Source organism: Taudactylus pleione, unplaced genomic scaffold (genome assembly GCF_031769625.1).
Source record: "Taudactylus pleione unplaced genomic scaffold, aTauple2 ptg000080l, whole genome shotgun sequence".
NCBI classification, from domain to species: domain Eukaryota; kingdom Metazoa; phylum Chordata; class Amphibia; order Anura; family Myobatrachidae; genus Taudactylus; species Taudactylus pleione.
The window spans coordinates 1,177,406-1,203,025 of record NW_028284482.1 but is presented as its reverse complement, the minus strand read 5'-3'; the positions used below and the strand labels follow the sequence as shown (position 1 = coordinate 1,203,025).

The 25,620-nt window shown below is 43.0% G+C and overlaps 1 pseudogene; it reads right to left on the bottom strand.

Annotated features, from left to right (window-relative positions):
- The window catches only part of LOC148532233 (uncharacterized), a 30,523-nt pseudogene extending 5,334 nt beyond the window's left edge, over positions 1 to 25,189 (bottom strand).
- Between the last annotated feature and the right edge of the window lie 431 nt (positions 25,190 to 25,620).

The following is a 25,620-nucleotide window of genomic DNA, read 5'->3' as shown; positions in this document are numbered from 1 at the left end:
TGTGCTGACTAAGTGTGACTGTGTGTGCTGACTAAGTGTGATTGTACGTGTGTGTGCTGACTAAGTGTGATTGTATGTGTGTGTGTGCTGACTAAGTGTGACTGTGTGTGTGTGCTGACTAAGTGTGATTGTATGTGTGTGTGCTGACTAAGTGTGACTGTGTGTGTGTGCTGACTAAGTGTGACTGTGTGTGTGTGTTGACTAAGTGTGATTGTATGTGTGTGTGTGCTGACTAAGTGTGATTGTATGTGTGTGTGCTGACTAAGTGTGACTGTGTGTGTGTGCTGACGAAGTGTGATTGTATGTGTGCTGACTAAGTGTGACTGTGTGTGCTGACTAAGTGTGATTGTACGTGTGTGTGCTGACTAAGTGTGACTGTGTGTGTGTGTGTGTGCTGACTAAGTGTGATTGTATGTGTGTGTGCTGACTAAGTGTGACTGTGTGTGTGTGCTGACTAAGTGTGACTGTGTGTGTGTGCTGACGAAGTGTGATTGTATGTGTGCTGACTAAGTGTGACTGTGTGTGCTGACTAAGTGTGATTGTGTGTGTGTGCTGACTAAGTGTGACTGTGTGTGTGTGTGTGTGCTGACTAAGTGTGATTGTATGTGTGTGTGCTGACTAAGTGTGACTGTGTGTGTGTGCTAAGTGTGACTGTGTGTGTGTGCTGACTAAGTGTGACTGTGTGTGTGTGTTGACTAAGTGTGATTGTATGTGTGTGTGTGCTGACTAAGTGTGATTGTATGTGTGTGTGCTGACTAAGTGTGACTGTGTGTGTGTGCTGACGAAGTGTGATTGTATGTGTGCTGACTAAGTGTGACTGTGTGTGCTAAGTGTGATTGTACATGTGTGTGCTGACTAAGTGTGATTGTATGTGTGTGTGCTGACTAAGTGTGACTGTGTGTGCTGATTAAGTGTGATTGTATGTGTGTGTGCTGACTGAGTGTGATTGTATCTGTGTGTGCTGACTAAGTGTGACTGTGTGTGCTCACTAAGTGTGACTGTGTGTGCTGACTAAGTGTGATTGTACGTGTGTGTGCTGACTAAGTGTGACTGTGTGTGCTGACTAAGTGTGATTGTATGTGTGTGTGCTGACTGAGTGTGATTGTATCTGTGTGTGCTGACTAAGTGTGACTGTGTGTGTGTTGACTAAGTGTGATTGTATGTGTGTGTGTGCTGACTAAGTGTGATTGTATGTGTGTGTGCTGACTAAGTGTGACTGTGTGTGTGTGCTGACTAAGTGTGATTGTATGTGTGTGTGCTGACTAAGTATGACTGTGTGTGTGTGCTGACGAAGTGTGATTGTATGTGTGCTGACTAAGTGTGACTGTGTGTGCTGACTAAGTGTGATTGTACGTGTGTGTGCTGACTAAGTGTGATTGTATGTGTGTGTGCTGACTAAGTGTGATTGTATGTGTGTGTGCTGACTGAGTGACTGTGTGTGCTCACTAAGTGTGACTGTGTGTGCTCACTAAGTGTGATTGTATGTGTGTGTGCTGACTAAGTGTGACTATGTGTGTGCTGACTAAGTGTGATTGTATGTGTGTGTGTTGACTAAGTGTGACTGTGTGTGCTGACTAAGTGTGATTGTGTGTGTGTGTGCTGACTGAGTGTGATTGTATCTGTGTGTGCTGACTAAGTGTGACTGTGTGTGCTGACTAAGTGTGACTGTGTGTGCTGACTAAGTGTGACTGTGTGTGCTGACTAAGTGTGACTGTGTGTGCTCACTAAGTGTGACTGTGTGTGCTGACTAAGTGTGCTGACTAAGTGTGATTGTATCTGTGTGTGCTGACTAAGTGTGACTGTGTGTGCTGACTAAGTGTGATTGTATGTGTGTGTGCTGACTAAGTGTGACTGTGTGTGCTGACTAAGTGTGATTGTATGTGTGTGTGCTGACTAAGTGTGATTGTATGTGTGTGTGCTGACTAAGTGTGACTGTGTGTGCTCACTAAGTGTGATTGTATGTGTGTGTGCTGACTGAGTGTGATTGTATCTGTGTGTGCTGACTAAGTGTGACTGTGTATGCTCACTAAGTGTGACTGTGTGTGCTCACTAAGTGTGATTGTATGTGTGTGTGCTGACTAAGTGTGACTATGTGTGTGCTGACTGAGTGTGATTGTATCTGTGTGTGCTGACTAAGTGTGACTGTGTGTGCTCACTAAGTGTGACTGTGTGTGCTCACTAAGTGTGACTGTGTGTGCTGACTAAGTGTGCTGACTAAGTGTGATTGTATCTGTGTGTGCTGACTAAGGCCCTCATTCAGAGCCGTTCGCTATTTGCGGTCGTTCGTTCAAAAACAAGGGGTGGCTATTCAAATGATCCGTTCGCACATTGCAGTCTGTTCACACCTCTAAGTCTGAACGAGCGAGCAAAACATACGCTCGTTTATTTGTTAAAAACGCCCCCTGGCCGCTCGCACCATACGTCATGTCCGCTATTTATTAGATTAATCGAGTACATCGACCAGCGTATGAACTGCTCGCTATTCTTGTTGTTGGTGTTTGCTACCACAAATTTGCGAGCAGTTCTGGCTATAAAATAACCCAGTGACGTGGTCAATGACGCTGCTGTTTTAAATATGCACACCCATAAAACGCCCGTTTTGACCTTTAAGCACGCCTGCGATCTGATCTCCACTCCCCATTTTCAAGCACCTTCCCCTGTTACCACCCACATACGCCTCATTATGTCACTCAAAATAGCAGGCACTCGCTATATTGCGTACAAATGATTTTCGGCCGCACTGACTGGTTCGCGCATGCGTACTAAAAACCGTACGCATGCGCAGATGTGCAAACATCGCTCGGAACGAGCGTACTGCCGCTAACGAGCGGCTCTGAATGAGGGCCTAAGTGTGACTGTGTGTGCTCACTAAGTGTGACTGTGTGTGCTCACTAAGTGTGACTGTGTGTGCTGACTAAGTGTGACTGTGTGTGCTGACTAAGTGTGACTGTGTGTGCTCACTAAGTGTGACTGTGTGTGCTGACTAAGTGTGACTGTGTGTGCTGACTAAGTGTGATTGTATGTGTGTGTGCTGACTAAGTGTGACTGTGTGTGCTGACTAAGTGTGACTGTGTGTGCTCACTAAGTGTGATTGTATGTGTGTGTGCTGACTAAGTGTGACTATGTGTGTGCTGACGAAGTGTGATTGTATGTGTGTGCTGACTAAGTGTGACTGTGTGTGCTGACTGTGTGTGCTGACTAAGTGTGATTGTATGTGTGTGTGCTGACTAAGTGTGACTATGTGTGTGCTGACGAAGTGTGATTGTATGTGTGCTGACTAAGTGTGACTGTGTGTGTGTGTGCTGACTAAGTGTGATTGTATGTGTGTGCTGACTAAGTGTGACTATGTGTGTGCTGACGAAGTGTGATTGTATGTGTGCTGACTAAGTGTGACTGTGTGTGTGTGCTGACTAAGTGTGATTGTATATGTGTGTGTGTGTGCTAAGTGTGACTGTATGTGTGTGTGCTGACTAAGTGTGACTGTGTGTGTGCTGACTAAGTGTGACTGTATGTGTGTGTGCTGACTAAGTGTGACTGTGTGTGTGTGCTGACTAAGTGTGACTGTATGTGTGTGCTGACTAAGTGTGACTGTATGTGTGTGTGCTGACTAAGTGTGACTGTGTGTGTGTGTGTGTGTGTGCTGACTAAGTGTGACTGTGTGTGTGTGCTAAGTGTGACTGTGTGTGCTGACTAAGTGTGATTGTATGTGTGTGTGCTGACTAAGTGTAACTGTGTGTGTGCTGACTAAGTGTGATTGTATGTGTGTGTGCTGACTAAGTGTGACTGTGTGTGTGTGCTGACTAAGTGTGACTGTGTGTGCTGACTAAGTGTGATTGTATGTGTGTGTGCTGACTAAGTGTGACTGTGTGTGCTGACTAAGTGTGATTGTATGTGTGTGTGCTGACTAAGGCCCTCATTCAGACCCGGACGCAAGTGACCGTTCGTACGTTCGGCGTACGTAAAAAAATATTTAAATTCAAGCACACGCTCGTATTTTCGCTCGCAGCCAAACATCCTCCCCAAACTCAGACGACCCCTCCTCTAACTAACGAGGGTGCCAAATAGCGAGCGTACATCCCCGAAGTGGCTTGAAGGGAATGCACGCACTAGTACTACCCGGAAGTTGGACTGTCAGATTTCGATTAACTGCTCGTTTATTCTGCCTACCTCCCTCAATCGTAACATGCCAATCAATATATCAATTAGCTTAATTGTTTTTTTTTTTTTTTTTTTTTTTTTACACAATACAATAAACTTTATTCATGTCCGTGTTTGTGTTTACCCGCAGAATACATACGGCTTAAACATTCGCTTTTAATTGTCAAAATACATGTTAGCCTCAATTAAATAATTGTTCTATTTGTTTTTCAGGCCGCATATTTCCCGGAGTTCATTTCTTTATGTAAATTTGCTGACGCATGTCACTGCATCAAGCCTATCATAAGTCTCAACAGATTTCTGGCCCTGTCGAACACATGACTCATACACTAACCAATAGAATTGCTCCTGTTAATTTCCCAAATACATTAGCCAATCATAAAATTTGGGTGCACTTTATCAAAAATGATTTTTATGAAAAACACCATTGCCATCATGAGAGCCTCCGCATTCACTAGGCGCGAGCTGCTGGTGCTTACGGAGGTGATGGATAGGCGGATCACCAGCCAGCCTACACCCATCACCAACCGCGAGAAGCGTTCCGCATATGCGGAGGTACGGGCCCACCTGCGCTCCTTCGGCTCACGCCGCCATATCGGGCTGCTGGAGCGCAGGTGGTCGGACCTGCAACGGCGGACGCCCCGCTTGCTGGCATGCTTTCGCATGCAGATCGCAGAAAGTAAGTTTTATGGATTGTGGTTTTCATGTTTGTCTTTGTGGCCCTAACTGCGTGTGCATGTTTTCCCTGTATTTCATATTTATTCATTCTCCTCATATCTGCATGGCCATGTTTTCCCTGTATTTCATATTTATTCATTCTCCTCATATCTGCTTTTTTGTTTTTTTTTGGGGTGGATTTGAAATTGTTTTTGGGCGCGGATTTGTGTTGAAACTAACCACAATTTGTTTCACATCTTTTAGGGGCCCAGCGAAGACTACGCCGTCAGCGTCCGGCCAGACGTCGATCACGGCCACTCTCCCCAACCCCCAGCCAACACTCCAACTCCAGTCATTCCCCTATTCCCCACTCCTCCCCAGCCTTCCTAGACCCTCAGCCTGAATTTTCGGGCCTCCTTCCCCTCCGTCCCAATTCCCCCTCTCCTCCAACCACCCCTCTTAGAATGACCCCCTCCCCGGAGTCGGTCATTACCCCGCCCCGATCTTTGGGGAATGGAGTCACCTCCGAGGAGGACGATGGAGGGCCTTCCGTAGCTGGCGTTGGGTCTTCCGGTATGTTTTTCTTTGCGTTTTTTTATCGACACAAACTGTTTGTATGTAATCATGGGTGGTTCCTTTTTTGGGGTTTTTTGGCTAAACTTTTGGGGATTTTGGCGATTGCCTTTACCTGTTACTGCTGTTTTCCACATACACATATCACACCTGTCGGAATTTGTACATAGGCCTTGTATTTTTGGCCTACACCATTTTAGTTTGATGAGTTTTAATGCTGTTTTTTTTTTTTTTTTTTGGTGGAGTTTGGATTTGGCTTTTTTTTTAATGTGGTTTCACTATTGTTGTATTAATCCCCACACTTTTCTCACCCACAGAGGAACAGAGGCGTCGGGCCGAATTATCCGCCTGTGTGGCCCAGATGCACAACAATATCATCGGGGTGCTGGTGGTCCTTGACCGTATGTCGGTCCTCCTTAGGGAGTAGTTGTTTTTTTTTGGCACATTATGTAAATAAATTGTTATTTTTGAAGTAACGTTCTGGCTCATTCGTTTTTTCTAAAGCACAGATTGTTTACCCTGACATAAATAGACTGTTCCTGCAAGGATTTCCATTTTTTTACACTAAGAGTGTGTGTTGTATTTTTATGTCAAACAGCCACAAGAAACACCTAACAGTAACAATCTGATTTCCCTTTTTTGGTGTAGTCACAATTAGACATTTCTACATTTTACAGGTTCCTAGTTGGTGTGCAAGCTGCTTAGGCCAATCTTACGAAGCAAAATGATTGTACAGGCTTCCTTTTGGTGTTGGTTTGGACCCTGAAAAAAAATTACATTTTAGCTCAACTGGCGTCAGTACTGGATTACCCCTTAGTCAAATGTAACGTGTGTGAACCTGGTTACACTTGCTGGTAACGTTCCAAAAAAGGTACAACATTTCACTCTCAAAATATTTATTATCAACATAACTGAAAAATCAAAGTGGTCACTCACAAACAAAACACACAGTGATAATCTCAAATACAACACATACCAAAAAAAACACATCACAAAACAAAAAATCAAGAACTGGTTGACGAAGGACCATGCCAACATGATTCCACAAATATGGCGTTGCAATAAGGGTTCCAGAATATATCCCCAAAATGTCCACATACAGGTTTTGTAAGGGTAGCAGGAAGTAGTCATCATTGGAGTGCCAAAGATTATGTTAAAAAACAGAAGATGGAGAAAAAAATTATCAAAAAATTAGATGTTCTCAAACAAACCCAACCACATTAGGTATCAACACTGTTTATTTTCCAATAATTACCTAAAAAATCTGGCCACCACATCATCGCGTATGGCCCCCCCCACATACTGACCTCCGACCAACCTCGGGGGGGCCATCCTCAGGTAAGGCATCCTCTGGCTGCATTGGGACACCACTCCTTATGGCGATGTTGTGAAATATTCCACACAGGACCACAATTTTCGAAACCATATCCGGCAAATACATGAGTTCGCCACCAGAGCGGTGGAGGCATCTGAATCGGCCTTTTAAAAGGCCAATACAGCGCTCCACCACTTGCCTGGTGGCTGTAAGTGTGGAATTATACTCACTTTGTGGCCCTGGTGTGGGAGCCAAATAAGGAGTGAGCAGCCAGGGCGTGCAAGGGTAGCCACTGTCTCCTGTGAAAAAGAATAGTCAACATCAGGCTCACTCTGTATGAAGCTTAACATTGTTATGTACTAAAGGTCTCCACTTACCCAGAAGCCACGCATCACCAGCTTGTAGGTTGGTTAATTTGTGCCATATCCCTGATTGCCGGATGACGAAGGAGTCATGTGCACTTCCTGGTAATTTTGCATTCAGGGACAGGATCTGGAGGGAGGCATCACATACCACCATTACATTGAGGGAGTGATAGTGTTTCCGGTTTCTAAATATTGCCTCCAGCCGTGCTGAAGGCTGAAGTGGTATGTGAGTACCATCCACAACCCCTATGATGTGTGGGAAGCAGCTATTTGGTAAAAATTGGCCTTGGCCACACTAAGGGCACCCATATCCAAAGGCATTTTAATAAAATGATGGAGGTGCTTGAAAAGTGCCTCCATCACTGCCCTCAGGATCCGGGAAAAGGAGGATTGTGAGATGCCCGACACTATTCCCACCGTTGTTTGGAACAATCCTGAGGCACAGAAATGTAACACCGCCATAAATTCCGTAAGTGGTGGAATTGCTGTAGGACTGTCAATTTGCCGCTCAAGATCACTCTCTATTAATGAGAGAGTGTCTATGATGATTTTTGGAGGAAGACGGTATCGTCTTAAAACCTCATGATCTGGCATTCCAAAAAGGGTGACACGTGTTCGAAATATCTGGGGCCTTGCACGCCTACGATGCCTACGCCTGGGACGAGATTGAGGTTGGTCGGCTTCCGGGAGCAGGGCCAGAACAATCCGACCCATATCAACCTGAAATGGCAACATTGGAATGTCAGGCTTTTTACCCCAACCATTAAAAATAAATTTTACTTAGCTTGAAAATACCATCCATTGATGCTTACATGCCGGGGTATTGTCATGATATGTTGTAACTGCAAATAATCACAACAAAAATATACATCATTTTATGCTGGCCATGTCATTTTCAAAAATTTAAGCAAGAAAAAACAGAAAAGGGGACACACACACATTTGGGCAAAGAGCAAAACGACGTTGCGCACACTACGTCAAATTGAGGCCAAATGTAAGCAACCAATGCTCCCGAAAAAACACAAACAATTTTAAGGGATGAATAAACATTTCACAAAGCGCTAATTAGTTCGCAAATACAAGTCACAATAGTAAGTAGTAAAAATGCGCTAATTAGTTCGCAAATACAAGTCACAATAGTAAGTAGTAAAAATGCGCTAATTAGTTCGCAAATACAAGTCACAATAGTAAGTAGTAAAAATGCGCTAATTAGTTCGCTAATACAAGTTACAACAACGCCGCGTAAATAAAAATTTAAAAAACACAGAGTTCGATTTTGCAGAAACAAAGGTTACATGTGTAAGGCCAACCAAAGTTGCGTAAAGACAAACAAGAACATTTCCAAAACAGTTTAACAAATGAACTTACCAAGAGATAATATATAAGAATCCGGAACAAAATGTCTTTGGGGCAGAGCCAAAATAAAACCTAAGATAGATGAAATGACGGGAAAAACTTATTAGAAAAATCGACACCAGAATGAGAGACAAATTGACCCAAAGTTAGACTTCCCCAAACTTACCAAAACTGGAAACGACCAAAAAAATTCAAAGGGAAAAAAACGAACGGAAATCAAAAAAAGAATAAATCCCCCCCAAAAATGTAAAAAACGCTATCTCCTACACCAGCCAACAATCAACTCCAACCAACGTAACCGCCAACATTCAATAAACGCCACCTCGATTCGAGACGCCCCAAGCCATAAATAGTGTTTCGTTTCCCGCACAAATTAAGTAGGGATCATAGGAACGCACAATCAATGATGCGGCCGCAAAATAAGGACGCATGTATAAATACGTCACGAGACAAAAACACAATTCTGGTGTATTTCTTGTTTGAAGCTCACACATGGCTACAGACCAGGGAAACAATGGACAACAGTCAGGCGGTAAGTATTTCATGCATTTTGACTCAATGATTAATTAGAAACATAATATTGTGCAAGTTGTGAAGTTGACAATTCTCCAAAATTACACACATAGGTGAGGAGGATGACATGGAAGAGGCTGCTGGGCCCACTATTCCGGGCAAAGCTGCCAAAAAGAAAAGGCAGCCACAATTCACAAGAAAGGAGATGGAGGTTTTGATTCAGAAATGTGTGGACATCCTGCCACAGGCAGACAGGAATATGAGTGCTAGCCAGAAGTGGAGAATGTGGGAAGAGGTAGCCGTGGATGTCAATAGGGTGGGTGATTATGCCCTCTAGCCCGGGATGTCAAACGGCGGTAAGTAAACACTTGACCACCCTAAAACCAAAAACCAAATAAAAAAAAAAGTAATGGTTCCAATTTCATCCCACAGATGGGCCGACTTCAAATATCGCCTGAAGCAAAAACTGGCGGACAGGGCTAGGCATGCAAGGGGGACAGGTGGGGGTCCCACCCCTGTGTCATTGGAGTTGACTGATTTAGAAGAGCTGGCACAGGGGTGTGTGCAGCCTGTGGAGGTGTTTGGCATGCCCAACATGGATACGGACATGCCAGACTTTGCGGCTCCTCATGTTGTCCCAGGTAAATGTTGTGATGTCACCAACTCTGAAATGTTATTGTGCCAATATGTAGATTCTAATGTGAGTCTTTTCTCATTTTTCCAACAGAGACACAGGCGGATGAGTCTGCTCCAGAGGGGAGCCTTGGCCGCAGTATTTCTGCTGGCTCTGCAGGGGAGGAACCAGTACATCCGGCTGAGGACCCTGCAGAAGCCAGTCCAGGGCAATCCCCCTCACAGGCAGTGTCCCTCCTCACAGAACTCAATTTTAAATCGGATTTCCATACGGAGATTCTGCAGAGGATGGACGCCAGTCTGGTACGGGTGGCTGAGGCCCTGGAGCAAAATGCTGCGGCCAACGTGACCATTGGTCAGGCCCTGGCGGAAAATACCAGGGCCAACATCCGCATCGCCACTGCCCTGGAGCAGCTCATTCGCCAGCACATGGTGGAGCCGACCTCCCTTCCTGACGGAACATCAGGATCCTCCACCTCTGGCACAACATCAGCCAATCCTCCAAATGTGCCTAGCCCTGTGCCTAGTCCAGAGGCCACAACATCTGTCTCTGGACAGGCCAGCCCGATGACATCCCGGACCCGGTCTGGCACCCTCCCTCCCCCAGCCAAACGGGCGAAAAAACGGTGACACCATTGGCTACTTTTCCCACACTCCTTCTGTGCTTGCCTCATATTCCTTTCTGGCCAAAACTTCCCTCTCCTTTCTTGTGAATTGTTTTTAATTTTTGAATTTTCGTTTACCCAAAAATTATTGTTTGCACAATTAATAAATATTGTGGAATGAACACTGCCAAAAATGTTGGAGTTAAATATGTGTATTTTTTTTTGTGGGATACCAATAAATTTACCACAAATGTACGACTTTGTATTCTGACATTATTGTAAAAATGGGTTACATTTAATCCGGGCACACAAGCCAACAACGTTCAAACTAAAAAATTACACATTGAAAAAAAAGGGCTCGTTAAGGAACGTTTAAAACATTACCTAAGGATGAAAAATCACCTTGCAAACACAAAATGAGGGACCAAACCTAAACATGATGACATTATTGTTACAATAGTCCAAAAACGAACAGATTGCGGCCAAAATACACCCCCACAAATGTACGCTAATTGATTGTGTAATCCAGACATTAGCAGCTATGATTTCCACCTGCGTTCGGTTTTGTGCTATCCAAAAAAACTGCTTTCCAAACACATACCAAGCCGGTTTTCAATCCAACACTAATTGAGTTTCTGACAAGCCGTGATTAATCGATGCTACATCGTGGAGTGCCGGGACGGAGGAGAAGGCCATCGCCACTGTGGTCGAGTTATCCAGCCCCTAAGCTGTGCGAGCATTTTGGCAAGAGCCAAGCGGCAACAATGCTTCTATCGTTCCTCTAACCGGCCGGGACTCTAACAGCTGTCAATAGAAAGGCCGCTCTCTGCAGATTACAAGTACGCTCGGATGGAGGGTCCTTAATACTATAAGGCTACAGGAACGTGGGTCAGTACATGGCTTATGCTAAGTCGTGTGCACTTGTTATTTCTACTGTGATTTCTCATTAGAAGTGAGCAATTGAACTAAGCAGTATTCTTGTGGATGGGACTATACATAACCTTGCTGACATATTCGCTTTGGATATATGAATTCTCCATCAACGACCAGTTAGAATATCATTCTTTAACCTAAGCTCAGCAAGTTCCTCATATACAGCCTTTTTTATGTGAATGTACTCAATGCTTTCAGGATTTACTTGGCCAAAATTGATGCCATATTGTGCTGATTGCGAAATACAAAAGCGAATCCCCACCTATATGGGATCATACCGTTTACATTAATAAGTATTCTCTCCTGGAATTGACTGTTATTCATTGCAACATCATTGATTTATTTTTACAGTGAATTTTTCCTTTTTACAATAGAAGGCCTTCTATTTGGTATCAGTTGCTACTTATTGCAACAATCTTGCTTTACATAGCTTACATTGTAGCACTGTTTATGGAACGTGTTGTTAACTGTTTGTGACCCCACTCTGTGAGGTTGTGATAAATACTCTTGTATTATGTGCCTCCACCTAAGCTTTTAATAAATGGAACTGCTTAGGACAAGTAAATTAATTGTTAACTAAGTGTATACCTTGTTATTTAACTGTAATGTATTCTATATATATGAATTTGTAATGAGTCGTGTGCTCAAATATATACATATAATAGACCAAGCACCTGTTATTTTCTCTCCCACAGGTTTCACGGGACTCCAGCGATGGTGCTCTTCCACTTGCTAGAGGTAAGTACTACACTCCACTCATTTAGGTTAACACTTGTTATCAATAAATCATATATTCACGTTTAACTTCTTGAGTAAATATACATTTACAAGAACATAGTTATTTCCATGTGCAAATGGAACACTCACTTACAATATAAATACCTTAATGTTAAATATATTGCATTGGAACTAGTCTCTGCTTTAAAAGTCTATAAAAATGGCAGACAATTTGAGTCCTTAAATGTCCAGAGCATTAAGCTTAAAGCCAATGACACTTAGCAAAGCTAAAAGAAAGTCTATATATATTATTATAGTTGAAAGCTGTCTTCCATAAGTGCTAAAATTACCCTTTTACATATATATTTTCAGGGTTCATAGTATTTACAAGTAGGTCTATAGAGATGAAGCCAGTGCTATTACATACAGCCAAAATATGCTGTTTTCTGGAAGTCTTATAGATTGGATTTGTAATCCAATATCACTAGTCTATGTTGTCATCCAACAGTTAAAGAATTCAATATCTGTTGCAATAGGTATCCTTTCCTTTCTTCTGTTACACTGCTAGCTACCTCCCTCAGCTTAGGATTCAATGTTTCACAGAAAATTTCCTGTATTTCTTCCTGTATTACCAATAGATTCCTCCCTTATGCTTCCTCTCCTCCCCAAATGTGATTTAAAACTACTGTAACGTTCAGCATATAGCATAAATCACCATGCTGTACTGCTGTTGTATAATCCTGTTCGCTAAGGTGCACTGAAACTCTCTGTCCCTTATTGTATACTAGCTGGAGTACTCGACGTTGCCAGGATTTTAAGAATGTTTGTTTACACATCATCCTCCAACAAACCTCTCCTTAGGCAGGCCTCACGAAAAGTGTGACAAACTTCCCCATCCACAGTCCTAAAGTCTTCGAAGGAAGTAGGACCTGTAACAGTGTAAAGCAAACTTCGGAGATAGAAGCATTAAAAATTTGTAGGATGTACAGTGTAAACACGGCCAAGAGCTTCTGTTGCTCTGATACCAGGATGACCATCTACAGCGACTCCCTGTTTTCTGTGCAGAAAAACTTTGGGAGAAGCATTCCATGTGTAATATTTGGCAGCTCACAGTACAGCAGGGTCCTTGCAAAGTCATAATTTTGACACAGTTGGAAGAAAGAAGTAAATTTTGTTGCATAATTTGGTATACTCGGAGAGCTGAGAATGCTGGCAAATCCTGCTAAAGCTCTCTTCGATAATAAACATTACGATCATGACAAAACATGACAACAAAAAACATTTGTTCCGAGCCCCTATCCAAATGCCGTGGGGCCCCACAATGAATGCCCAGCAAAAATTGTTGTTTTAAATTAATTAAAAATGAACAGTAATTAATTTAGATTTAAAAAATGTTATTTGCCACCGCCACATTTTAATACGCTCGTATGTAAAATATCACGATCTTCGCTTGTAAACTGTGGAAGGACTTTGATATAGTAGAGTAGAAAAGAAAAAAAAATAGAGGAGCTAAATCCTTTTGTAATTCCATACCTGACCTGTAGAGGGCGAATGCCATGCAAAAATTTTGGTTTTTCATTATTTAAAAAGTAACAGTAATTAATTCGATTTCAAATTGTTTTAGTTACCTCCGCCATGTTTTAATACGCTCGTAAAATTTCACGATCGTGGCTTGTAAACTGTGGATTTGTATAGAAAGACAGAAGGACAAATTTTCGCTTTTATATAGTAGATGGAACTCTGCACCAATGTTAAATACTGTGCTCCTGAATGCAGAGAATTAGGGATAGTACTGCTGGTGCATAAGTGCTGCTTGCTGTGCAGTGTGTATTTATTTACTCACTCACTCCTTGGCTGTACCTCTCTGCTTCTCCTACAGAGGGCTGACTCTACCATCTGTGACTGGCAGCGTGAGTTAGCTTGAGCTGCTGTGTGGGGGTGCCGGGTGGTAGCCATGCCCCCTTTCCTACTCAGCTGTCAATGTGGCCAGTCTCCACCATACTCTATGGGCATTGGGCAGCTTGACTCTGACCTGCCTCCAGCTGACAGGATGGCTGCCGCCTGCTCCTCTGACAAGCTTCCGCTGTCCAAACTCTGCAGCTAGCCGGAGCATAGCAAGCGCTGTCTTCTCCCTCAGCTGACGCCGGTAAGTCCTCTCTGGCTCCAGTGCCAACAGGCTCTCCCATTGCTGCCGCTAGTATCTCTGGTGGCTAGGCAGCGCCGGAGAGACAGTGATCTGAGCGCTCGAGGGGGGACAGCAGACTGCCCCTCAGCACTCCATTGGCTCCCTATATACCTTCCCTCCGATCACTCCACTACTTTCCCGCCCGCAGCACGAGCCCCTCTCTAACTGCCCTATTCTAGTCGCATGCCATTTCTGGCACCTTCTATAGCTCGTACTGCTGCCACTGACTTCATTCCCTGACCCACATATTTACAAATAACATATATAGATTACAGTTCATGCCCTCTATACTCTCTATCTAATGCTGGCCATACACTCTGCAATTATCGGGACGATCCGCCCGATATCGGCGGATCGCCGCGATAATTGCAGCGTGTATGCGGGCGACCGAGGGTTAAATATTGCTCGGTCGGGCATGCTGGATTGTCCAGCATGCCCGTCCGATGCGATATTTACCCGGGAAACTGTCGGCCGCATCGGGCAGTGTATGCCCAGCGCGGCCGACAGACAGACATTTCCTGTGTTCCTTCCTACGGAAGGAACAGGGAAATGTCTCCTCCCCTGGGGGCGGAGCGCGGATGTCGGGCTATACACTGTGAGATTTCTCTCACAGTGTATGCCGGCGACATCTGCGGCTGGCAGGCAGCCAGATAAAATGTCTGTCGGTCTGACAGACATTTTATCTGGCAGTGTATGCCCCAGCATTACTAATACAACATACCTATACCTATACCTCCTGTATCTACTAATCTAACCCTCTATACACAACACCTCATTTCCCATAAGTTACTTAAGAATATAAATAAACTGTGTGGTATTTGGACATGTGCTTAGCCATAAATCAATATGGCTACATGTTTCACAGGCCTTCACACCTAGGTATTTCATAACTATTTTATGTTTCTGGTTTTATATTACTTGTCTGTTCTTTCTACTCATTCATTTCTCCTCTCCATATCCTTACTATAGGCAACGTATTTTATCATTGGATAAACTGTGCAATCAATTATATATGATATATATGGTTTATTCAATTTTATGTAACCGTCCATTTATGGCACTTTAACACATTGTAGTATAGTTTTTTTGTCATCTCCACAGACACTCAGCACAGATCTTACCTGTTCCTTGGCTTGTCTTTTGCAGTCCGTGTATCTTTTCTTGCACACATCGACATCTTGCAGTCTTCCAGAGGATGCTGTCATCTTAGAGGCTACCTTGTTCCAGATATTCCTCTTCTCCTTGGCCGAAGTGTTTTGAGCACGATGCCCAAAAATCTTCTCATAATGACAGTAAATTCCCTCAATGATTGCTTTGTTTTCAGATTCGCTGAAGTTGATCTTCCTTGGCTTCTTTGAACTCCTTCCAGATTCTTGCATTGTTACTTGCGATGAATGGATGTCTTCTGTCCTGCTTAGTTAACATGAATATACACACAAAAATAAAACAAAATAAATGACAAAATTCCTACATGTCACTAAAATCAGAACTACAAATGTTTCAGGGCGTATTTAGAGAGGAAGGGGCCGTGTTCACTCACCATCCGGAGCCGCCTCCTCTATATATCCTGCTGCCGCGGCTTACTCACACATTTAGTAGACTCCGTGCACTAGTCTGTGGCTGGAGTCTACTGCGCTTGCACAGTACACCGGGAAAAATCGCACGGCAGGTATTTTCTCTGCAATTTCCCTACTGCGCATGCGCAGAATGCCGGGAAAGTGACTGCTGTGGCAAATTTCCCAGGCATTCTGTGTAGCGCCTCTACAGCCAACGTGGGACTTCAGGTAAGTATCAGTGCCGGGTGTGCGTTATGGACCCAGGGGCCCGTGTGTCCCACGCGGGATGTAGGTAGGATACCGGCGGGCGGGATAGCCTGACAGCCACATCCCGACTTAGGCATTGAAATCCTGACGCCTATCATTAGCCCCACTACTAAATCCCGACACCCGGCCTACCGAACGAAGTGTGACTTAGCGTGTAGCCGTGGGGGGGGGAGGGTTAGCTTTAGGGATCCTCGGGGGGACTTAGGGATAGGCACCCCCCAGGAGGGTTAGGGTAGGGAAAGGGTTAGGGTTAGGCGCTGTCGATATTTGATCTGGCGACTAACAGATGCCGGCATTACATACCGATTCCATCCCGCGCACCCAGCACACATTATACAAATGCTCTTGAAATGTGTGAAATTTTATTAAAAATCATATGATATTAAATAGTGACTACAACATTATATACACAATGGCAATTGAAATCATGATTATCAATAGGCAGAATACCAGTAGATGAATAAATACAAATTTATTATTAATAAACTCTGCCATGACAATAGGGAGAACAGGTTACAGCAAGGTATGTATAGAGTAAAGGCTGGCACTAAAGTTACGCTACACAAGTACAGCTAGAAAAATGTGGATAAACAGTTGCACTACGTTCCACCTGGAAACTTGAATAGGGATCACAGTGGTGATGCATACAGGCTGACACTAACATACAAAGGGGACTACACCCAAGCTGCATACACTTTGGGAAATGATATGAAACTACAGCATAACTCACATCAAAGAAATCATGAAGCACAGCAGTAATCTCTTTTGGATTGTGTCACTCCAATAGGGATTACAGCTATATTGCATAAATAACTGGCTAATGTAAGTTTTACTGCAGTCCCTATTACACTATCTTGTGTATGTAGCGTGGGTCTAGTTCCTTATTTTATGTGTTAGTGACCATGCTGAAGTCACGATTTTAATAGTGTCAAGTTTGTATGTTACACCACTGTAATGCCAATTTTTCTTTTATTCTCCATGGTTGATTTTACTTTGACTGTTTATCCCTATTTTACCAGTAGACCTTTCTCTACCAGTGTTACTATAGTGCCATGCTATACTCTGCCATGACAATTGGGAGAATGGCATACGCCATGGTCTATACATGAGTATAGGGTGTCATTGCAGTAACGCTATAACAACCCCTGCTAGTAAAATAGTGATAAAAAGACGCAATCCATTCTACCTGGAGACTTAAATAGGGATTACAGTGACGCTACACACTCCAATAAGGATTAAACTGCACTGTATGGATACAGTTTAGTAAGTGATGCTGTAGTCTCTGTAAATAAACTGGCTGCACCATAGGTGCTACTATGTAGTCCCCTGTAGTGTAGTGTAACTCACATCAATGAAATCATGAAGCACAGCAGTAATCAGCAGTATGTAGCGCTGCTGTGATCCCTATTTCAGGTGTGAGGTTGAATTTAGTTTATCCCTATTTATTAGCATGGGTAGTGTAGCGTTACTGCAGTGCCAGCCTATACTCTGCATATACCATTGGTGTATCCTGTTCTCCCTATGATCATGGTAGAGTATGGGTAGGCAATGTAGTAGCGCTAATATACATTAGACTGCTGGTAAAATAGGGACAAAATGTCAAACTACATTCAATACCGGACAAACAAATAGGCAAGGGCGTGAACAACAAACCTGACACTACTAAAATAGGGACGTTTGTAGGTTCACTCACTAACAGCTAAAATAGGGGACCACACCCACGCTACATACACTGGATTGTTAAATAGGGACTGCGGTAACACTTACAATGTCACCAGAATTTATGCAGCATGGCTGTGATCCCTATTTGAGTTTGACACACTCCAATAGGCATTACAACTGCACTGTATGAATGCAGTTTAGTAATGATGCTGTAGTCTCTGTAATTACAATGGCTGCATCATAGATGTATTTCCCTTGTAGAGTAGTGTCTGGCAGTGTGCAGCACCACTGTGATCCCTATTTTGGTCTCCTGGTTGAATTTAGTGTAACTGTTTATCCCATTTTTAAAAATAGGGACTACAGTGATAAAAACAAACCTAAATAAATAATAGTTAAAAATAGGGACTGTAGTGATGAAAATACGGCCTGACACTGACATAAAGGGGAAATACACCAATGCTACCAACACGTTGGGGCATTCCAAGGACTACAGTTGCTCTTGCATACACTGAATTGATGCAGCGCAAGAGTGATCCCTATATGAGTGTGTTCCACTTAAATAGGGATAACACTCGCGCTGCATCAATTTGGTGTTCTGGTAGTGCAATTGTAGTCCCTATTTAAATACCCTGTGTCTGTGTAGCGCAGGTGTGTTTCCCCAAATCTGATTACAATACCCTGCTGCAGTTCCTATTTTATTAGTGTCAGGCTGAATTTTGTGTCACTGTAGTCCCTACTTTTATCTCCATATGTAGAAGACAGTGCAACTGCTGAACCCTATTTTGTCCGGCAGTTAGTTTGTAGCAACATAACATGCAGTGCCACCCTATACTCAGATAAATAACTAGATGCAAACGGTAAACCCCTGGTATATACACAGAGTATCGGGTGGCACTGCATGTTACGCTGCAACAAAAACACTGGCGAATAAAATAGTGATTAACAGTTGCACTACCTTCAAATATGGAGATAAAAAAAGGGACTACAGTGACGCAAAATACAACCTGACACTGACATAAAAGGGGAAATACACCAACGCTGCCAACACTATGGGGCATTACAAGGACTACAGTAGTTTGTATATAATAAATAAATTCTTTATTACTGTTAGTGCTACTGTATTCCCCATTTTACTGTGTATGCAGCGCAGGTGTCGTTCCCTTTTTTAGTGTTAGTGACAGTGTATAAGTATGAATGTTATTGTGTGTGTGTAATTGTGTTATAATTACGTTACCTGTGTGGGTCTATCTCCATGGTCCTGTCCTTCTGTTGTCCCCGCCGCACTCCTCTGCCTCTATCATGACCCCTCTTCCTGTGACACCCACCACAGTTGTCTGTGTCTGGGGACCCTTCAGAAGAGCGGTCACTGGTGTCTGGGGACCCTTCAGAAGAGCGGGGCATTTCTTCAATAAAAACCTAAAATAAAATAAAAATGTTATTAATATATATTTCTTTTAATTTTCATAACAATTGGGGGATTTAATAAAGAAATGTAAAAAAAAAAATAAGGTTTAAAAAGAAATTTAAATATTTGAATTTAATTACAATATTTGAATGGATTTAGGGGTACATGTTGTACTATTTTACTATCAAGTAATGTGAAAAGTGATAGATTAGGGGTTGCAGTATATGGTGCATTAGTTTTATGGAGGCCTTATTACCTATAGGGGTGCAGGACTTATTATGGGGGTGAAAGGGTAGACATTTTTTTATGCAAAAGAAGGGGGTATGGAAGAGTTATATATTGCATGCTTGTTTAAATGAAATATTTGCATGCAATTGGGCAAAGTTAACAGCTTGGGAATAGGAAGGGGGGCTATCTGAGTGCAAGGATTACAGGATTTATGGAGGTGCAGATAGTGTGCTTGTGTATAGGGGAGGGTCCTATAGAGGTGCAGCGCTGCCTATGTGAGTGCATGGGTCAGGGTGCAGTTAGTTTGCATGGGCATAAGGTGGAGAGGAACCTATAGGGGTGCAGCACTGTCTATGTGAGTGCATGGGTGAGGGTGCAGTTAGTTTGCATGGGCATAAGGGGGGAGGTGGTCCTATATGGGTGCAGTGTGGGTACATCGCAGCCTATGTGAGTAGATGGGTCAGGGTAAGGTGGCTATGGGATAGGGACAGATTGCACTTGCCTATAAAAAAAGAAATGGGTCCAGAAACCTTTCTCCACAGGCTGGCTTCTCTGCTCCCAGACACTGTCTTCTCTCCTCTGGATCCTGGAAAGCTGCTGTCTTTGCTGCTGCTGCTACTGCTGACCTCTTTCACCAAAAGGTGCCCTTGCCAGCAGTAAAACCAAATTGATCAGGGGTCTGCACACTCTCTCCAGATCAAAATGGTGGGTTGCCAATGCCCAAACAGACCTTATATACCGGGGAGAATAGAGCAACAAACAGCCGATAAGTTTCTGCCCCCGGCAATTCTCCACCTCCCGCATCGTGCGATTAGCTCAATTTCACCTGTATGGGCGCTTCACTAGATTCTAATTAAACAGGGCGGAAACTAAACAGGCGGAACTGTTTTAAAAGACGCGATGACGGCGGAAACGGGATTTCACCTTAGACTTAAATTCTTATTACACCTATCTTTTGTACATGTCCTCTGTGCAGACCTGCCAACAAACCTTTTTTCTATAAGTTAGATTTATCTAATTGTAAATTGTCTACACCAGTCATTCCCAAACTGTGCGCCATGGCACAATGGGGTGCCTCAGGTTGGTGGTCCAGCACCAAATCAAATTATTTATGGTCAATGTCATGTAAATATGTGGACAAACAGAAGCACAAACCTGTCCACCACCACATAACTGACCCTAAGGATGACATGTAAGCACAACTACTACTTTACTTCATTTTTTTCAGAATTTCTCAATAACAGATTTAAACTTAGGGGTGCCGTGAAAACATTTCTAATACTCTAGGGCGCCGTGATTCAAAAAAGTTTGGGAACCTCTGGTCTACACTGTTGAAGTCTCCACCTATTATTACATTTTGGGTATCTCGCGGTATTAATAATTGAGAAACTGACAAGAAGAGTAAATTTCTCTTTAACTATCCTAAGGTCTAATAGCAGATGTCTCTCCCCAGGGTCTGCTAGCTTGTGGTCTATAGTATAATCCAGAATTTTATTTAATATTATTGCTACTCTCACTTTTTGTTATAATGGGTGGTTACACATTCACCTATCAGTAAGACCCCTCGGGTTGTCCCTATCCCAATGTGTTTCTTGTATGTAAGCAATATCTGGTTTGAGATTTTTTTTAGATGATTGGTAACTTTTTTCTTCTTAATAGGCATATTGAGTCCGCCTCAGTCCTTGATATTATGCGGATGTTAGATGCCGGAGCTGTATTGTCTACCACTCTCCTAGCTGCCACGGTTCATCCTTTTCAATTTATCCAACTCTCCGATTCTATTTTCCCTCTGGATTTCCCTCCTTAAGAGAATTGTCACATTCAGTACTCATAGTTGCTTTAACACTATTTAGAAAGTTCGCTATGCTCATAACTAATTCTGTTCCTTTGTTTTATTTTTATGCCAATACCGACTTTTTTCTATTTTTTTCCTCCTGACACTTATAAGTATAAAAAACTTTTGACTGTACAATACTTTTTATGTCCATCATTAAAAAATAGTACAACCATCTCCTCCCCTTTTATATTGCCCACTATATTTCTTTCTAATACCCCTTTCAGACTTGTCGAGATTCCCGGGAATTTGGCCTGCCTCAGCCAAATTCCCGGGTAGCCGCGTCTGTCTGAAAGGTGCCTACCCGGGAACACGTTCCCGGGTAGCCGCCCCTGCAATCGACCAGGGTTTTTCCCGGGACTTAAGCCCCGGGAAATTACCCTGCACTTGTGTGAATGGTGCTACCCGGGAATTTACTCCCGGGCTTCACCAAAAAGCTCCTGATTGGCCTGGACGCGGCTGCCTGTTGATGAGATCATCAGCAGCAGCCGGACAGTGGAGGGCAGACGCCACAGATGCACACAGCACTAAAAAGGCAGTAAAGTGCAACAAGGCAGATTTAGGTCCCACAACAGCTGCAGAGAGACCCTCAACACTACGAGGTGACAGAGGAGAGAGTGCAGTATCAGGTGGTTGGAGAGTGGTGCCAGCTGTGTAAAATTACTGTTTTATTACCTTATTAAAAGAGCTTGTTTCTATTATTATATATGGCATATATGTTAAAATACAGAAATACATTATTAATACACCATACAAGAGATTTATTTTTTAATCATTTGCTTATTTATTTATTATCTAAATTTTCTGGATTTTCTTTAGCGCAGTAATCTTTCTTTTTTCTGTGTACAGGTGGTTGCTGATCATGGCACATTGGAAGGATGAGGAGGTCCGTGAGCTCTTTCATGTGAGGGGAGAGGAGGAAATAAAAGCTCAAATCACAGGCACTGTTAAGGATGCCATGATCTATTGCAACATTACCAAAATCCTGGCCAGCCGGGGTATTGTGAAGACACAGCAGCAAGTCCTTAATAAGCTAAAGAGCCTAAAGAAACAATACACAAAGGTCCATGACCACAATCCTAATCAGAGTGGTGTTGGAAGGATGACCCTTATACGATTTATGCACTTCCGCTTTTGGGCATACAGCACTATGCAACCCCATTGCTCTATCTTCAAGTGATGCTGGCACACTGTCTGCAACAGCGACATGCACGCCTTCAACAACTCCTGAGAGCAGCCAGCAGAGCCCGGCATTATCGCAGGTCCTATTTGATGACAGAGATGAGGACTCATCTAATACCATCATCATTGAACCAAGCACTGGCACAGATGTGATCTCTCCAACGCAAAGGCAAGATTCTGAGTCCGAGCCACAGACCCAGGGAGACAAGCCTACCCTATGCGGTAACAGTAAGTCTAATTCAAATAACTTATGTTCTGCTGCATTAATCTATGTAATGTTGTTGTTCAATTTCTAGTATATAGTAGAAACCATATTGTTTGTGCATTTATCTTGTAGAGGAGGATGGGCACCGCATGCAAAGAGACATGCTGCTTTTTGAATTGGGACCATTTATTGTTTTGTATTTCAAATATTTTTTACATGATCTGCTCAATGTTTTCTCTCTTTTACTTTCAGTTTTCACAGTGCCAACACGTAAAAAGAAGAAGAGCAAAATTGATGTTGCTACCAAAGCCATGACAAATATTCTTTGTGAACAACTACGCGACCTAGATTCGGAATGGCAGACACAAGAGGATGCCAGACTGCAGCGGTTCATGGCCAATGAGAGAGAAATGCAGAGTCATTTGCTAAAGGAAATGATGGCTATGCAGGAAAGGCTTAGTCGCGATAACCGCAAATTTTTTACTCAAATCTTGAGCACAATCCACTACAAAACAACACATGTTCCACCACCCACCCATTTTGGGCACCAAGCTAATTATCCAAACCCATTTGGGGAACAATCCCATTATGTGGAACAACCTCAGTCTCCCACCTCATTTGAGCATACATCGCAGTATGACCAGCACGCTAATTTCCCCACAGCATTTGGGCAAACTACATACAAGTATGCTCAACAACAAGCAAAGCTCCCCCCCAGCATTTGGGCACACATCCCAGTATGCGCAACAAGTAAAGTCCCCCCCAGCATTTGGCAAAACATCCCAGTATGCGCAACAAGTAAAGTCCCCCACAGCATTTGGGCCGACTACATCCCATATATCCAAGCGTCCGCAAACACCTCAGTCATCCTCAACATTTACAGATAATATATTAGATAATGTACTCGAAGGTCAATTTAAAGATACTTTGCCAGCTAATACTCTGTCACAGGAACTTACTCCTGTCAAAAACCCAGAGTTTACAGTTTACCGAAATATTTAACTCTGGTAATTAAATATACAGTATCTAGTGATGTTAACTAGACATATCCGTATCATGATGTTGAAAATGTTATGGTTACTGCTTGTCGTTTTTTTGTTTTAATGCCTCACAGCTATATGCACACTTAACATTGTTCTCATTGTCTACGCTTCGACAATATCAATCCATACAGACAGATGGAGTACTTTGGGTTCAGAAGTAAATGTGCACTTTTATTTATTTTTATACTATTGTTTGGTTTTGAATTGTGTTGTATTTTGTGCAACATTATTTCCTATGTAAGAAATATGGAAATGCTTTCAAACTTCGTATGCAACTTAAACAAAAGGCCTTTATTAAAATAAAAGATTTTTTGAACAATTCAAAAATTAAGTTTTTGTATTTATTACAATAACATAGAATTAATGTTTTTTGAAATGGTGGTTCTAATCAATTCTATGTCATTGGTTCAATAAGCAAGTGAGGTTGATGAAAGGGTAGAAGGATCACTCCCAACAGGCTCCTCCACGATGTCCCACTCTGGCAGGTATTCTCACAGATGTTATGCAAGATACAGCATGCTGCTACAACATCAGTAATCAGCCGAATGTCCACATCGTTTCTTTTTAACAAGCAGCGCCAACGACCCTTCAGTCTCCCAAATGCATTTTCGACAACCATTCTAGCTGAACTGAGGGTATAGGAGTAGGCGATCTGCTCATTCGAAAGCACAACCTGTTGGCTGTACCCTTTCATCAACCACCTCCGTAGTGGATACGCAGCATCCCCAATGATGTGGACTGGTATCTCCACTCCATCCACAAGCTTGGACTTCTGCAAATAGAAACAAATATTACAGTTATTATTAAAGGCTTTACAGGTAATAGTGTTGTATGCAGATACGGTATATCAGAGCAAATTGCAGGTGACATCCCAAAAATCATGTTTTGGTTCGGTATGGAAGATAATACATATCGGTTTTGCAATAAAAAGCATGACGTAAATGTGTGTATAGTTACCTCACGAGGAAACAGCCAACTATTCTGCCTCTCCTCCGCAATCTTGTAGAGATCAGAATTGGCCAGAACACGAGCGTCATGAGCACGACCAGGCCAGCCAATGAAGACATCAGTGAAGCTGTGAGAGCAAGATAATATAAAACTAGACATATAGACCATGTGAAGTAGAATCTGATTGGTTGCTAGGCCCAACATCTCCACTTCAAATAACCCTCACTTTATTAAATATACCCCTAACTTTTGAATACACTACAATATATACATTCATTTATTTCTGATAGAAAGCGTATATAAGATCCGGTTACAACTTTACATATAAACTTTTTAAACACACAACATTTTAGATACTTTACTTTGCATGCAGGTCACAATATATATCTAATTAAAAGTAATAAATGTGGCTTACCAATACCGATGGTCAACAACGGCTTGCAGAATGATGGAATGCCATCCCTTTCTGTTATAGTAGTCTGCTGGGCTGTCTGTGGGAGCAATTATGGGGATGTGGGTGCCATCAATTGCCCCAGCACACTGTGGGTAACCGCGTTGCAGAAACCCGGACACTGTCTCATCCAGTCGCTGCCCATGGGGTAGGGCAATAAACCGGTGGTACAAGGTATCCAGGATGGCCTGGGTCACTTCACGCACCAAAACACAAACCGTGGAGATGCCTACACCAAACAAGCAGGATATTGTGCGGTACTCGCCCGGGGTAGCATACCACCACAAGATGATCGCAAGTCTCCTGCTTGGGGTAATGGGCTGTCTCCATCGAGTAGTGTGCCTGGTAAGTGATGGGGTCAGGAGTTCAAGGATGTAATTAAAGGTGCCTTGCGACATCCTAAAATTTGCAATCCATTGGTTCTCTGTAAACCCCTGAACCGTAGCCCAGAAAGCCTCTCCATGTTGTCGATCTCGAGACCATATTGTGCGAGATGACCCTCCAGTCACTCTCAATATGGATGAGATGCTGGACATTACCAAGGCTCTCCTCCGGCGTAGGTAATGTCGGCGCTTGGATGCCCTCTTCACCACAAAATGCTCCCTTCTTCTCAGGATCTCACACTGTATGATTATGAACAGTGTGAGCAGCTTCAGCCATGCCTCAGTTGCTGTGTAGCACACCAAATCCACCAGACAATAGAAGGTCTCCATGCTACACAGATGCTTGGAAATACAGCAATGCCTTATAGGTGCCCCTCCCAGTCCCCTTATACCAAACCCCCACCTTTGCATGACTCATTAATGTGTGCCAGCATAACGTCCACTTA